We start from the raw sequence: 13,582 nt of genomic DNA, 5'->3' as shown, positions 1-13,582 counted from the left end.
CCCTTTGCAATCATCATAAGAACATCAGACTGCCCTGAGATCCTAAAGTTTTTGGGTCATGACAGTGCCCTTTCAGTTCCCTGTGCTAGAACAACCTGCTTCTCTGCTCAAAAGGTGAAAAAGTGATTCAGTAATGTTTCAAGGAGCAGGCCCTTTTCAGCCTTAGTACAGCCATGGAATGGAGATGATAGATTTGAGGAGGGAAGCTGCCTTGTTATTTTCTTTGCCCAGTACATCCTGTTGCAAAAGAAAAGCTTTGAAAGCTCCCCTTCTCTACTTTCTTTCTGTTCCTCAGAGAAATTTGACAGCTTGCCACTATTGTGAACAAATACATGTGTTCTAAAGATTCAGACTGTGCTCTTGGTATTTTCCGAATAGAGAGAAGATTAGCGCTCACCTGTTTTCTTTCTAGAACAAAGACACAATTGTTCCCCCTGATTGGAGATCTGAGCAGGTGCTTGAGAGAATGGAAGAAATGGCTGACTTGGTTTCTCCTGGCTCTGCCTAAGAGCCAGTATTTGGCACTGACACTTCACTTTCTCTCCCTAGTCTTGTCTGATTGTTATCTGTTACAGCCTGGCAGGTCAAGTCCAGGGTTGTCTGCCTGCATTGAAAACTGAGGATTTGACAGGCAGATTTTTTGAGGCAATTACCTTTGTAGAGAGTGTACAGAACTGCACTCAGCAACAAAACTGTTTGGTTAGATGTAAGCATTCAAATCGAAACAATTTGGAAAAATTGTGGCAACCAGTAAGTGTTGTCAGAACATGCCTCTTTGCATAAAGCAGTTTGGTTTCTCTGAAGTGCAGAGAGGTGTGTGGGAGGCTGCTCAGTGTCACAGCAGCCAAACGTCCCCCTTGTGGCTGATGCACCTCTGAAGGGTGGCTCAGAGGCAAGGGAGCTGTTTGCAGCCGGCTTCATTGTGTCCTACCAACCAGAGTTCACCTGAGTGTGGGGTTAGAGGTCTTATGGACTTGTGACTGCTTCCATTCCCCACTTCTCCATCTCTCAGCCAAAATTTCTTTAGCTTCCATGCAGTGGCTAGCTCTAAATTTCTTCTTTTGCCTTCAAGTGATTCCTGGCAGTGTGGCAGAGTGATCTCAAATAGCTGGTCTTAGAAGTGGATAGCAATGATAAAATTAAAATAAGCTATGAGTGCCCCTGATTGCCTCCCACAGGCATACAGTTCCTGCCTGAAATGCTGCAGTCAGACACAGCTTGGACGTTTGGAATAAAATAAAATGGATGGAGGAAAGTTCACTACAGAGTGTTCTATGTTACATTAGCAAATACGTGTGCTGATTTCCTGCCCATGGGTATGGGTACTGTGTGCCTCTGTGCATGCAGCATGTTCATGCGGAGCCATGAAATCCCACCACAAAGAAAAGAGGGGATCAGAGACTTCAGCTCTGCAGGCCAGTGCTTTGAAGTTTCTTTTTTTTCCACAGTAATACAAAAAAGTAAGTCAGGAAAACTTTTAACTTTCAGCCTTGGCAATATTCCAGCCTTTGTCATTACTACCTCTTCCAGTGCGCATTACTGGATATTTGATGTTTGGAATGGGTGCTAGGAAGCTGTTGGGTTTCTTGCAACTGAAAATATTTAATGCTGTAGATGTCAAAAGCTTAAAACTTAATACATTGCAGAAGTTTTGAGTAATTCCTAGCTTTACAGTTGTTAATGTCACCACATATATAAAAGAGAGTCAGTACGGGTTGTACAAATTTTTTGAAGAAAAAAATTGAAGTAAAAAACAGGGTAAGGTGAACAAAGGCAAGTTATCAAGTCATTCTGATTTTAGTCAAATGTGAGAGGAAAATAAAAGTCTTTTATTTCTCCACTTACAAACCCCTGTTCAAATACTTTATTTTCATATTTATTTAACCTTTGTTAAAAAGACTGAAGATTTACAAATTTTTATAAAATGAATTTTTTTTTAGCTTAAATGTTTCATTATTCAAAACTGGTATTAGTTATAATTATTCCCTGAAACTTACCAAACTAAATAAATTGGCTTGTGATTTGTTGTAGTTTTAGATGTGAATGTGTAAGTGTGACTGTGACTTCCTTGCAGTGGGTGACAGACCTGTGTGATTATGTTAAGTGTTTTGTTTCTTATTTAAAAGTATTACCCAGAGAATGTCATGGCACAGAGACGTAGAAAGTTTGAGAATCTGCTCAGGGTCTCTGTGTCCTGTTGCTGCTCATACCATGGCTATTTATAAGGTAAGAAGCTTTTGCATTTCTCTGAGAGGCATTTTCCAGCAGGTCTAGAGTGCTCTAGGCACCTCCTACCATTCCTGCAGGAAGGGGCCCAGTGGCCTTGCATACCAACTAGGAAATGCAGCTAACAGCTGTATGGTAGCACAGCAGAATTTTTAACCAAAATATATTTGGGATTCCAGGAAGGAAGCAAGGAATTTAATTTTTCTCCTTTTATTTGTTTCAGATGCCAGAGGGAGATGGAGTAACTGTTATTATAAAATGGATTGTACTTAACAAAAAATTTTTAAAAGTGTAAACAGCATCCATGTTTTCAAAATAGGCAAGTCAAAACTGAAGGCAGCTGTGTCCAGATGTCACCAGTCTGTGGTTGTGGCTGTGGTGATGTGTGTCCAGACTGAAAAGGATACAGATAGTGGTCAGTTCATCTCTACCTTACTTCTGCCAGCACTGCGCAGCGGCAGAGAGGCTCTGAAGAGCTTGAACAAAGCACAGTACAACTGATTACTGTTCATGGGCAGGATGTGGGTGTGGAGGAGGCAAGGGAGAACTGTGTGCTAGCAGGCAGGCGTGGGGCAGCAGAGTTGCCTGGGGGACTGAGCTGGTACTTGAGGGCAGGCTGAGGGAGAGCAGGCAGGAGGGGAACTGGATTGGCTCTGGTACCAGGATATTTTAAGGAAGACACAAAAAGGGTAACAGAGTCGTCCTTTCCTGGCACAGCTCTACTACATCTGTTTGGCTTTCCTCAATCCAAACATTACTTTCTTGACATATTTAACAACCACAGCTCTTCACACACACCAGTGTTTGCTTTTCTTTTGCTCCACAGAAACCCTTCTCTCCCAAACTTGTTCTGTGGGTGGGCGGTTGGGAAGTGCCCAAAATTTCTGTAGATGGCCACAGCTACAGTCTGTAGGTGGCCACAGCTACAGTCTGTAGGCATAGGACATTTTATACTGTGGCTGAGAACAGCTAAGGGAGAACAAGGCTGTGAGGATACATGTTGTGCTGCTAGAGGCAGGTTTCTAGGAAACCCATGAGACTATGGCATTGTTTTACTGAGGGCTCCTTAGTGGAACAGGAGAGTGTTACTGGGAGGGGGGAACCAAATTACAGCCTGCCAGAGATCAGTGCTGAACATCAAGGGCTTTTAGTGCTCTGACACAATACATGCTTCAGCCTGTCAAATTTATATGCAGAAAAATATGGATGAAACAAGCCACATTCACAAAATTTACCTAGCTACAGCATGGTTTCAGAAGCACAGCTCAAATGTTTTGACAACTATTGTAACTTTGCTGCCTGCAGCTCAGGGGCCAAGCTCCCAGGTATGTTTTCCCACGCTGCTGTTGCTCTATTCTAGTGAGTGATTCTGCACATCAACCCCATAGATTTTTTGGTAATCAGCTGAAACCTCAGGCAAGGCCTCTGTTTAGCACATCAAACTTCATGAACTGAGGGTTGCTCCCTGTGGGGTACACACAGCCGTGTAAAGGATGATGCTGTTACCTCTCCAGGGGAAAGGACAATTTCCCTTAGGGAAACTGTTTCATCCCATGCAGATGAACATTGTGGTGCAGCAGGGAGCATCAGCACCCTTTTGCCTTCCTAATCCACACAATTCAAAGGACCTGTTGACCATGTTGCCATTTGAACTGGGAGCAGTAAATGAAAATTAGAACTGGGAAGCAGGAAACCTTTGTGTCAGTGCAGAGAGGATTGTTGCCTGCTAATCCTAATAAGCCAGTGTAATTGAATTGGCACACTGGTTTACATGCTTCGCTGGGAGTGTCAAACATGACCCTGAACTGTGATGCTGGCACCCCAGGAACTGAAGGCATGTCCTTGTGTGGAGCCGAATCCCTGTAACATGGCTTTTGTTTTTAACCAATATTTTAACATGGGAGCTGACAGAAGGTCTCATTTGCAGTCTTGTGCACACAGAATTAGCCAGGCTGCAGACAGCTGGGGAGACAGCTACAGTAGGGCATGAGGAAAATTCTGCCAGGGTGGTCATTTGTATATACTTCACAATGGGTAAAGGCAAGTATGTGCAGTTCTGCAAAGGAAATCTGATCCCAAAAGGTCCTGTCCTGATTGTGTAGGTAGCAGCTGGACCTGCATCCAGAGCAGGTTTGGTACTGGGACAGAAAGTCAACCAGAGACTTGGCTTTCAGGAAAATGCCTTTCATTTCCAGGGCTTTAAGAAGGGGCTATTTACATTAGCAATTTGGGATCCTCTGCTTGGCAGGAGTTAAGGACATTACAGCTGAACTGCATAATTTCTAATCGCCTCTTTGATTGAGCACTGGGCTGCCCTGGCTCACTGCAGCCCTCTAGAAAAGTATGAAGTAAAAAGCAGGAAATTTTCTAATCAGGTATTTTCTGGGCAATGCTATCAGCTATAGCACTTTATATGACTACATTTGTATTTCTTGTAGATGATACTGTCTTTTCTGTTTCCTCTGTCCTTATTATTAATGGAGAGGAGCATGCTGTGTGCACTTTCCTCAAGTGCTGTTTGCTGTGGCTGCTCAGCAATGCAAGGAGAGACCACTGTGTCATCCTGAGTGTCACTCACAGCCCAATCACATCCAGGTGGATGCTGTGCAGGGTAAACATGGGGCTGCATCTGTTTAAGAAAATGCATTCTCATATTGTACATACTACTGGTTTGTAAAACCTATAAAGCCTATCAGTTGTTAGACTAAAAGTCTGGTTGAAACCTGAAACTTTTCTTTGCCCCATGGAATTTGTGAGATATTTTGCAAACTCTGGAAATGCTTAGACTTGGAATGAATTTTGTTATGGCTTTTTCCATTTTTTGTGTTTGGCAAAACTGTCCCCTTATGAGTTGTTGCCTAGAAATTATTGATGGGGGAATGATCTGTTAAAAGTTTTTAACCTCCATCTGGATCAAAACTAAGCTGCCAGTTGTTGGAAGCTGCTGGGGTGTGGCAGAGCCAAGGCCAAGCTCATGGGCTGCCGGGCTGCAAAGCACAGGCACAGCTTTGCTGCTCCCCTTTGTCAGCATCTGTACCCTTTTGGAGGGACATGCTCCCGTTTGGAGATCAGTGCCCTAAATATCAGTATAGTTTAGGATCAGACCCTGTATTTTCAGTTAACATGCCTGAATTCTGTGAGGAAACAATAGTTTAAAATAGTTTAAAAAATATAAATAAATGCAAGGGACATGTATGTCTGGTAGTGTTTTCCACCTGCAAGAAAGTTTCAAACCCTACTGAATTCCTAAATAAACAGAAACAATTGAGTGTACCTTTGATCCTCTCCCTGTTCCCATGAAGAGAGGCTTTCTTGCAGATGCCCACACAAATCACATTCGTTTACTTAATATTTCTGTCCTGTCAGCCATGAATATAGAGAAATCTGTTTTAGGAGCTTAATTTCCTTGTAAATTGAACTGCTCAGGCAAGATGAGGTGGGAACGATGCTGCAGGAGATTGGATTCATCTGTGCTTTTCCTGTGACCCGGTGCAAGTGCCGGGTCTGCATCTTCATAGCACCTGCTGCTGTGTATTTGCCAGTCTGCAGGTCGAGGACAGGATGCTGCCAAGCTGCTTTAGTGCCTTTGGACATCCTCAACAGCTTGCTGTCCTTTTCTGTGTGAGAGCTGTTAAGAGAGGTAGAGTTTTGTCCAAGTTAGTTGCTTGTCACTGGCCCGCTTGTTGTGATTCAGTTTTGTTGTATTTTGTAAGCACTATGAGTTGGTTCCCAATGGTGTGAGATTTAGGAGAGTGGGAAGGCATAGCTAAGGCACCACTATTCATATTGTGAGTGCTGCTTTGCAGTGTCAGACAGCACAGAGACCACAATATAGGGGTGTTTTGAGATCAGGAATGGTTGTAGACAGTGGTTGTAGGGCTCCAATGAGAACATTTGTGATCATCCACAAATGGAAATGTTTGAGTGTGTCCACTCTGGTGCCAAAGTGGGCAGAGAAAGCTGGAACCCTGCAGGGCTAGGCTGGGCTGTGTGTGCATGGAAATAAGCATCACCTTCCTGAGGAGTCTGTGCAGCATTTCCAATAAGATTTTGTACAGAGTGAACAGATCTCAGCAGTAACTGCTCAAATCTTTATGTTTTAAATCCTGTGTGTGCTTTGAAAAGTGTCCTTTATTCTGGTTGAGGGCAAGGTGCCCTTCCTTCATCATGTTGAGGTTACATCAAACAAAGTGACAATTGTTAAGGGCAAAGTAAGGTAAATTATCTATTTTGCTCCTGTTTCCCTGATTTTGAGCCTGATCTTTCAGTAAATAACAGTTTGTATTTTAATCTGTTCTCTCTTGCAAAGGGTGGTGTTGAAGGTACCTGCAGTGGGGAGAGAGCAACTCAGAGAGACAGAGGTGTTAGTTTCTATGCTGGAAAAGACAGCAGAATATGACTTAAATTTGAACAAAGACAATATTAGGGTGATTTCTAAGCCTGGTTCCCAGAGAACTACACATTTGTTAACTGAATGTTTCTTGTACTAGTAATAGAGCCTTGACCTGATTTACATTTCATGGTCCACATAAATGTGGAGACACTGCCAAATGATCTCTTTCCTACTTCTATTTTCTAATATTCTCTTTCCTTCCTATAATTACAGATATTCCAGAAAATGGAGTGAAATGTTTTTCCTACTGTTTGATTATTTGTTTCATGCATATGCATTTCTGGGAGACACAGTTCTGAAGCATGCAGCTGAGTGCACAGGCCTGGAGTCTCTGCAGGCTTGTACAGTTTTGAAGCAAATAATCTAAAGCATAAGTGAGATATTTGCAGAATTAAAGAGAATTTAGAGGAACAAGAGTAGAGATTTAAATTCCTGTAAATAAAATCCAGTCTCAAAACCTGGGATAAGTTTTCACCTTCCTTCTGCTACCATCTTAGAGATGTTTATTGGATGCTGAATGGAGATATTTACAGAATGAAACTGCTCATAATTATAAGGAAAGTCACTTGAGTTACTGGCTCCTGTTGATGTTCACTCTAATGATCACATTACAGAAGGGATTTATCAGTTAACAGTCTTGAGTGCTAAACCTGCAGACACATGGCAGTGCAAGAAAACACTGTACATAAGTTAGATAGCTTTATTTTTGCAGCACTCTAATTAGGCACCTTCATAAAATAGACATGTGAATTTGTAAATGCAGTTCCCAAAATCTCCTTGCTCACCAGCTGGAACATATCTAGGATTCTCAATTCAAACATCTCAATCTGCTACATGTCTTATTTTAGCTAAGCCTCAGCTTTTAAACTTCAGCAGCTATTAGAGAAACGTTACCCTGCATCTTACAGCATCCTCTGAGTCCAGGAGGAAAGTTTGAAGCCATATTGTGCAGGAATTTAACAAATCTTGTCGAGGTGAATTCAGCCAGGAAAGTTTGGGGCTGGCTTTGCTACCAATGCTGCTCTCTCCAGAGAGTCCCTCCCTTTATTCTGGAGTTGCACGCTTCGGTAAGGCAGGAGGGCAGATTAACGTAGGTTAATTCTCAGGCTCTCGCTTCCCCTGGTGCCAGTAACCTACATAGAGGAGCGGCAGCGCAGGCTCAGTGCGCTGGGAGGACTGGATTGTCTCGCCCAGCAGTGCGGCTGTGGCTCCTCTCTGGCAGCCAGCTCGGGTAGGGATTGACGCTGTGAGCCACAAAAAAACCTCTGGTGTGAGGGATTGACGTTGTGAGCCATAGAAAACCTCTGGTGTGAGGGATTGACGTTGTGAGCCATAGAAAACCTCTGGTGCCCAAGGACGGTGAGGGGGCCCCACGCACCTGATTTTTCCGAGCTGTTGAAACAATAGGCGTTGGGAGCAAGGGAGAGGCTTGTGTAACAACGGGTGGTGTGTGCCTTGGGCTCTGAGTAGAAGCGCACTTGGCTTAAAAGCTTCCTCTCGAGCAGCCTCCACAGGTTCCTTTAAAGCCAAATAGGACATGTTTTTCTCTGCAAGGGTGGCAGGCAGAAGTAGGACAGGGTTTTGTCCTTTTGAAGTATTAATACAGTTCACAAAAAAATGAAGCGCCAGAAGATACAGAAACTTTAAAAAATATGTTGAAACTTTTGAGATAATTTATTTTTTATTACAGCTAATATTTTATTTGGTGTAAAACACAGGAACATGTTTTGATATATCCTTTCCCTGGTGGAAAAGAGAACAAAAAGGAGAATCCACATTTACTCTTGATTGAAACCTTCTGAACCCTAAATATCTTTTTTCCATGAATGGTAGTGTTAAGAAAGACATTTCATTCCTAAAGCCCAACAAAAAATAAAGTGTAGCCAGCACAAACTGCTACTGTCTTCTGAAAGAGCTTTAGCAAGTGTGTGGGACAATAAATCACCCAACATCAGTCTTGGCACCTGTGCAGATTTGAAGAGGAATACAGCATCACTGTGGTGAATCTATTTTCTCCCGCATGAAATAGAAATCATCACATGAGCTGTGCTAAAAGAGCTACTGCATGTGCATTGTCTATATGATTTGCACAGTGATTTAAATATCTGTAGATCTCAGCTCTCCAAGGAATTTTGTCTGTTGTGACTCACATCTTATGTTGTAAATTTATCTGTAAATGTCATCTTTTACTGAGGTATTTACAAACTTAAAATTTTTTCGTAATTATTTGTAAATATTAGCTCTATTGTCAGCAGCAACAGTTTGGATTGTTTTGTCATAGAAAAGTGGGAGGGAACCACTGTTTTGGCAAGTGAGAAGCAAAGTTAAGTGTTGGATTGGAGTAATTAAGTCCAACAGCAGTAGATATTCAGAGTGAAGTTCAGCAGTGATATTGTGGCTGCTGAAGGCAGCTGTGCTGCATGCATGTGTGAAGTGCAGTTTGGTGTTCCTCAGAGAAACCTTCCAACTGCACCTCTTGCATTTACCAGGTCCCGTGGAAGCCGGAGGAGTTTGGTGTGCAGCTGCTTTTCCAAAGTGTCTGGCAAGTGCTTCTAGAGGGTGAGTGTTTAGTAGATTACCTGCATGAGCCTGTAGAAATTTAGCCATTGACTGGGTAAATTGCATTAAAAAGAAGCCATTAAAATCACTAAGCTAAGTCTCTTTTGAACTTGCCTAGTATCTAACCATCTTCTGCAAGAGGACACTGGCAGGGCTCCTGCTCTGCTTCTTTGAACTCATGCACATGTCCTTGTGCAGCTCTCAGTCCTGCTCTGTCCTCCCTTGCCCTCTACATGGTCTGGGCTTTTGTGTTGCCAGCTGTGCTCTTCATCCCATTGTTGCAGGCTTGGGCATAGCTGGGCTGCAGTTTGCTCTATGGGCAATTACACTGAAAGCCATTGGGTTTTTGCACTGCTTTTGCCTGTGTGGAGGTATTGTACCTACAGCTGTTCTTTCGTGCTCATGTGTGGTTTGTGCCAAATGCAGTCATTGCTGATGATTAATGAATAGTTTTGGTTTACACTGTAGACTGTGATTATAACTCAGCTCTCCTATATACAAGTCCGTAGCAGCACTGTGAGCAGCATGATGTGGAAAGCATCCCAAAGGACAGGATGTATGGGCACACAGCTTCTCTTGTTCTTGGCCAAACTACCAATGCACACATAGTTTCATCTAAAGCAGAGCGACATAATTGCCTGAGGCTGTAACTACCATCCTTGCTCATAATGGCCTTGGGATCCTGAGGTGAGCTGAGTGCCCTGGTACCATTGTGAATTTGGTGAAATCATTGCATCCAGTTCAGAAAATCATTCACGTGCTGCTTAGAACCTGCACCACTTATTTTATAGAGAAGTATTATTGAATTAAGGTCATAAATTTATAAAGTGAACAGCAAGTTTTTTGTTTGTTTCAAAAACCTTTATTGCCTTCATCCAAGTATATTGTCTATCTGTAGTATAGCCTTTGTGGTGACAAATGGTTTCAATATTTGTCCCAGTTTGTAGCTTTTTCTTTTTTTTCTTTAGTCAAGCATGGCAGAAATAGGAGTGATTAATACTGAGAAAAGTTTGCAGCTACCCAGGCTCAGAAGTATTCATCCTGTCTTGGAGTATTCCACTTTCTCTTTTCGCCTTTTCAAATAAGCAGATTAGATTTTGCCCGAACTCAAGACATTAAGCCTTCAAAAAATGAAGGTTTACTTTATTGAGCTCTCTTGAGAAGAAGCCCAAGGTCTAGGCCCAGTCTTACTTTATATGATGGTCTGTCCCCACTGTTTCACCACTTCCTAAACCTCAGGGAGAAGCTAAAAAAAGAGGAGAAAGTGAATGATAGTTTTGCCCTTGGCAAAATGCTTTTTTTCACTTCCTCACTGTCATGCCCAGCACAAACCTGTCTGAGGAAGCCACTGGTGGGGACTGAGACTGAGATGACTTGAGATGACTGACAAGGTGGTCAGGAAGTTCCAGCCTAAATTACAGCCCTGTGTGTCTTCAAAGTGCACTGGTGTAATCTTAGGGAGCACAGTAAGAGGTTAGGACAGAATGAGGAAGGGGTCATGAACATGCATTACAAAGGAACTGCGTTTGTGAATATGAGTATAGAAGCTAGAATAAACATGTCAGGAGCCCACATGTTTATTTTTTTAGGTATGATAATAATCTCTTTCTAGGACACTCAAGATTACCTCACCAGGGTTTATATGTGTTTGTAAGTTTAAACATAGTATAAGAAAGAAATGCCACACAAGCCAGCTCAGAATTTTTTCTGTGGATACACGCAAAATTACTTCATGGAAGAAGCAAATTTTTTTTCTATTAAAAATGGCATGAATTTCTAGTATCAGCATGTGTCTGCTTGTTTCTGCATGTTGCCCAATCTTAGTCAAGGGAAGAATTATTTGGTATCAATATGCAAAAAGAAAATGCAGAAAGAAAAATAAAAAATAGAGGAAAGCAGATGATGTTATCAGGATGGCAAAGGGAATCCAAAGGTCTGTCAGCTTGGTCAAGAAAAGCTGGGAGAAAAATTTTCTTCTGTCAAAGAAGGCTGTAAAAGCATGCAAGCAGGTGGGACAGGTGCCAGAGCAGGCAGTGTGAACTTTTGGATCAACACTAATAAACTAAGTATTGTACAGGTGCTCTGAGGTTTGATTTTACTTGGAGGAGAAAGTGACCCATTTGGTAAGCCTTCTTCTTTTCTTATTATTCACACTGCCTTGTTCTTAGTGCTTTGTCTCACGAACCAGAGGTGAGGAACTCTCTGGGGCGGCAATACCTGATGAAGCCTGGACTCTTGTATTGCCCCTATATAAATTTTGGGTCTTGGAAACCTTGACGTCTATTATTGTCACAAGCCATGTGAGAGAGGTCAGGTGGAGGCAGTGACTGATCACAGCAGGTGCCCCATAGCATCAGCTGTCTGGACACAGAAATGATCTGTGCTCCTCCTCCCTGCTAATCTGTTTTCCGTTGCTTGATAGTTAAGTGTGGCTATAATACATAGGGAAAGAAAAACAAACTCATGCTATACAGCCCATTGTTAGGCTACCAAAAAGACTCACTGTCATTCAATTCCTTCAGCTTTGGACTGCTAGTAGACTGTGGAGCATGGCTGCTATATCTTATTTTCAGTAGTTAAATTGCATCAACAAATTGCTACCAAAACTAGGACCTGAGGATGGCAGGGGGTGGTCTCTGAAAGCAGGAAGAGGATAAGGGGGATAGGCTTTGCCATCAGAGTGTTACTGAAGGCTTTGTGCAGTTTGGCTGAAACAGCTCAAGAAGCAGCTGGCACCAGAGCTTCCCTTGTCGCCAGGTTAGAATGGGTTGGGTGGGAGCTTTAGAGGCTGATGCTTCCCATCTCACCCATGTGCTAGCATATGCAGGAGAACAGTTCTTAGATGCTGTGTGACTGGCAGCACCAAAGTGTGAACACTAACTATTCCTCCTCAGTTCAACCACCTCCATATATCCTCCAGACACATCTCTTTTAATCTTACTTTCTTCTGGTCCAAAACCTCAAAGGTGACTTGAGTCTGTGAGGATGTGCTGGGCGAGTGGGGCAGAGCTCCCTCTCTGCTCTACTTGTGGGCAAACCTTGGATTGTTCATCCTTGCAGTGGGACCACCATGAGACACGTGGGGCCGTGGTTGAGACAGAACACACACCAGGCCTCCGGCGTACATCAGCCAAACAGCCTGTTTTATTGCACGGAGCATACTTTTATAGGCAATTTAAAGCTCTCGACTCTAAGCAGTCATTGGTCTAATCTCCACACCCTCTGAACCAGTCAAATGCGTGTATTTTAGGAGACTTGTTATTGGTTGAAATATCTGTCAGTCAGCCTAGACGCTGGTTCATGGAACTGGGCTGGGTTTCTTTTTATATAACCAGATTAATGTTCAGTAAAAGTCAGCTTGTACTGCAACATCAAAGCTCACACATTTTCTCATAAAGCAATAAATAACCAAAGTAAATGTGTCTGGATGCTGTGGAGGATGACAGTGCTATGCCACTGTCCATGTAGACATGGGCTGTGGGCTGATAAAGCAGCATTTTGAGTAGTGGGATGTTTCTCGTGGTGTGGCAAATGCTCAGTCACCCTGCACATGAGGTTTTGAAGTTTTCCTGTAGGATTAGTAGGCTTTGAAATTTTTTTCTTAGTATTAGTGAGCTTCTATCTGCATAGGACATCTCTGGAGGCCATTAATAAAGCTCTCAAACACATTCTGCTCATCCAGCTTTAAAACTGCTGTACTATGAGCAATAAAGAGGTCCTGGTGAAGAAGTTATTCCTGATGCAGATTCTGATGGGGTGCTGTCCTGCTGCCAAAACTTCTGGGCTGGTCTCCAGGTGTTTTAGCACTGTTCTAATTGCTTCTTGATTTCAATTCCTGCTGTTTTCTAAACTTTTTTTTCAAATATCTGCTTTTCATGCTGTGTGATTCTTTTCCTTTTCTTCCCTTTTTGTATTCCTGATCCTCTTTTCTTTCTCGGAGTGTTTTGCTCTTTCTTTTTTGCATCTTTCCACATCTCTGTTCTTTCTATGGGGAGGTAACTTGTGACTCTTTCCATTGTAGCTGCTCAAGAGAGCAGGGATTTCTTTCACAGGTAGGTGGTTTGAAGGGAAAATGGGTGGACTACACCTGAGAGAACGTGATCCCTAGGCTCCCACTCAGCTACCACTGCTCTTCTGGCTTTGGCATTTCAGCTTTCCTCAAAGCCCAGCAATAATCAAAAATGATGCAAAGTCCTTCTGACCCTGGTTAGGGTAACCCTCTGAGGTTACCTCCATGTGCCAATATTGAGGCTTATTCCTCCTGAAAGACCCCATTGTGATGACCTCCTGAAAAGTATTTTCTGCACTGCTTAAGTTTTAAGCGCTGGAACATTCAGAAGGGAGAGAGCTGAGTCCCAGTGCAAAGCCTTTGGAGCACATAAACCTCACAAAGGGACTATGTGT

General features: G+C 42.8%; 1 protein-coding gene across 7 annotated transcripts in view; it reads left to right on the top strand.

Annotated features, from left to right (window-relative positions):
- Window positions 1–13,582, top strand: part of KCNIP1 (potassium voltage-gated channel interacting protein 1) — a 280,128-nt gene that overhangs the window by 117,550 nt on the left and 148,996 nt on the right. For 3 of the 7 annotated variants that reach the window (XM_064725292.1, XM_064725291.1, XM_064725290.1), the window contains one exon: window positions 9,109–9,178. The exons of 3 other annotated variants lie outside the window; for them this stretch is intronic. The gene's annotated coding sequence lies outside the window, so the exon portion shown is untranslated. Of the gene's footprint in view, window positions 1–5,849; window positions 5,867–9,108; window positions 9,179–13,582 lie in introns of those variants that run through there. One more of the 7 variants, XM_064725294.1, reaches the window with a different exon arrangement.

Source organism: Zonotrichia leucophrys, chromosome 13 (assembly GCF_028769735.1).
Source record: "Zonotrichia leucophrys gambelii isolate GWCS_2022_RI chromosome 13, RI_Zleu_2.0, whole genome shotgun sequence".
NCBI classification, from domain to species: Eukaryota; Metazoa; Chordata; class Aves; order Passeriformes; family Passerellidae; genus Zonotrichia; species Zonotrichia leucophrys.
This window is presented reverse-complemented; position numbering and strand designations above follow the sequence as displayed.